Source organism: Piliocolobus tephrosceles, chromosome 20 (genome assembly GCF_002776525.5).
Source record: "Piliocolobus tephrosceles isolate RC106 chromosome 20, ASM277652v3, whole genome shotgun sequence".
Lineage (NCBI taxonomy): Eukaryota > Metazoa > Chordata > Mammalia > Primates > Cercopithecidae > Piliocolobus > Piliocolobus tephrosceles.
The window spans coordinates 18,397,305-18,400,302 of NC_045453.1; the positions used below are offsets into that span (position 1 = coordinate 18,397,305).

At 37.2% G+C, this 2,998-nt stretch overlaps 1 non-coding gene across 1 annotated transcript; it reads left to right on the plus strand.

Moving 5' to 3' along the window:
- The first annotated feature begins 722 nt into the window (after positions 1-722).
- On the plus strand, positions 723-829 carry LOC111530051. Its single transcript, XR_002727685.1, has one exon. It is a non-coding gene; the product is annotated as a U6 spliceosomal RNA (small nuclear RNA).
- The last annotated feature ends 2,169 nt before the right edge of the window (positions 830-2,998 follow it).

A 2,998-nucleotide genomic window follows, 5' to 3' on the forward strand; every position in this document is an offset into this window, starting at 1 on the left:
AGATTACCAGGCATTGGCAGATATCCCCAGGGAAGCCTCTAACTAAAGCATTTCCTTATCTTTCTGGAGTGAGACCATCATGTCATTTTTGGCTTTTAAGAATTCCTCTTTCTTGCCAATGACTCATTGATTTAAAGAGTCATGCATTTTCAGTATTTTGGACAATATTTTGGGGGGGTGTTTTATTGGGAATAGTTTCTAAGAGTCCTAGTTATGAATTAATTTTTAATTATAAAATTATACACATTGAATACCCAATAAGTGAAACAGTACAAAGAACATATAAAGAAAAGCTAATAATTTCTAAGCCACATCTTTCCATATCTAACCCCCTTAATGATAATAGCCATGGTTGATAGTTAATAACCAATTTTAATAGTCTGTTTTGTACCCTTACCATCTTTCTCTGTGTCCAAACATATACAATCATATATGTACATGGGTTTTGATACTTGGAAAACATAAAGTGAAATTATGATGTATACATTCACTACTACTGTACTTTCTTCTTTTCACTTGACTCTTCCTCATGCATATCCATCCATATAAAAATGTAGATCTACAATTATCTTAAATAGATACCCACACTGTTCAACATCTCTACTCTTTTAAATTTCTGCTAGTCTTATGGAAATTGCAGAGTTGCTTAATTTGCATATCCCTAACTACTACTGATATTAATCTTCTTTGCTTTTTAAAGTTTTTTAGTTAAAAACATTTATGTGCTCGCTTCGGCAGCACATATACTAAAACTGGAACAATACAGAGAAGATTAGCATGGTCCCTGTGCAAGGATGGCACGCAAATTCATGAAGCATTCCATATGTTTTTACAAGAAAAAATCAAACAACCCCACCAAAAAGTGGGCAAAGGATGTGAACAGACGCTACTCAAAAGAAGACATTTATGCAGTCAACAGACACATGAAAAAATGCTCATCATCACTCACCATCAGAGAAATGCAAATCAAAACCACAATGAGATACCATCTCACACCAAATAGAATGGCGATCATTAAAAAGTTAGGAAACAACAGGTGCTGGAGAGGATGTGGAGAAATAGGAACACTTTTACACTGTTGTGGGGACTGTAAACTAGTTCAACCATTGTGGAAGACAGTGTGGCAATTCCTCAAGGATCTAGAACTAGAAATACCATTTGACCCAGCCATCCCATTACTGGGCATATACCCAAAGGATTATAAATCATGCTGCTAAAAAGACACATGGACACGTATATTTATAGCAGCACTATTCACAATAGCAAAGACTTGGAACCAACCCAAATGTCCATCAATGATAGACTGAATTAAGAAAATGTGGCACATATACACCATGGAATACTATGCAGCCATAAAAAACGATGAGTTCATGTCCTTTGTAGTGTAGGAACACGGATGAAGCTAGAAACCATCATTCTGAGCAAACTATTGCAAGGATAGAAAACCAAACACCACATGTTCTCACTCATAGGTGGGAATTGAACAATGAGAACACTTGGACACAGGGTGGGGAACATCACACACTGGGGCCCATCGTGGGGTGGGGGGAGAGTGGAGGGATACCATTAGGAGATATACCTAATGTAAATGACAAGTTAACAGGTACAGCACACCAACATGGCACATGTATACATATGTAACAAATCTGCACATGGTGCACATATACCCTAGAACTTAAAGTATAAAAAAAAATTTATGAGGCCGGGCATGGTGGCTCATGCCTGTAATCCCAGCACTTTGGGAGGCTGAGGCGGGTGGATCATGAGGTCAGGAGATCAAGACCATCCTGGCTAACATGGTGAAACCCCATCTCTACTAAAAAAATACAAAAAAATTAGCCGGGTGTGGTAGTGGGTGCCTGTAGTCCCAACTACTTGGGAGGCTGAGGCAGGAGAATGGTGTGAACCCAGGAGACGGAGCTTGCAGTGAGCTGAGATGGTGCCACTGCACTCCAGCCTGGGTAACAGAGCGAGACTCTGCCTCAAAAAAAAAAAAATTATAATTAACAAATAAAAATTTTATGTATATTAGTGTGATATTTTCATTTATATATACTCATATTGTGAAATGATTAAATCAAGCTAATTAACATCTCCATCACCTCACATACTTATCTTTTGTTTGTGATAAAAACACTTAAAACCTACTTTTAGCAATCTTCAAGTGCTTTTAATTATTGGCCATTTGAATTTCCTCTTTTGTGAATTGCTTGTGCAAATCTTTTTCTATTGGGATGTTTCTCATTTTCTCATCAATTTGTTTATTAGAAAAAATAACTTTTGGCTTGTCATATGTATTGCAAATATTTCCCTCAGCCTGTAGTTTGATTTTTATTTATTATGTGTTTTGTTCTATAAAAATTTAGAGTTATGTAATCAATAATGCCTACTAAGTTTTCTTTATATCTTTTACATTTCTTGCTTAAGAAGTTCTCTCCAATGCTAAGATTATGAGATTATTCTCCTAATTTTTCTCCTAAGTTACTTATTTTAAAAAATCTAACATATAGGACAGAGATTTCTACTCTTCTGGGAAAATGAACTAGATGGACTTTTCCCTATTCCTCTGATGAAGTTCAGCTAAAAATCCTGGACATTAAATACAAAACAAACACAAGAAGACTCTGAAAGGTGGTAAGGGCAAGGCAGACGAGCCAGAAATCTTAGGACCTGAAGAACAGTACAGCAGCGGGATTACTGAGTTTTCTTTTTGCCTCACATATTCAAGACTGGGTGCTAGAGAAGCTGGAAACCCAGAAACACAGAAATAGAGACAATAAAAGCCTCAAAAACAAAACACAACACAACGCAACAAAAAACCAGCCTGCTCACTCTTGCCAAAGGACTGGGAAAGAGGCAGCCTAACAAGACAGAAAATATTCAACAATAACCACTAGTACAGCCAAACACATAGTTCCACCCCCATCAGAGCTGAGAGAGGAGCCTCAACTTCTGCCTTTACCAAGCTGAAATGAGGAGCCCCAGTCTTCCTGCAAAG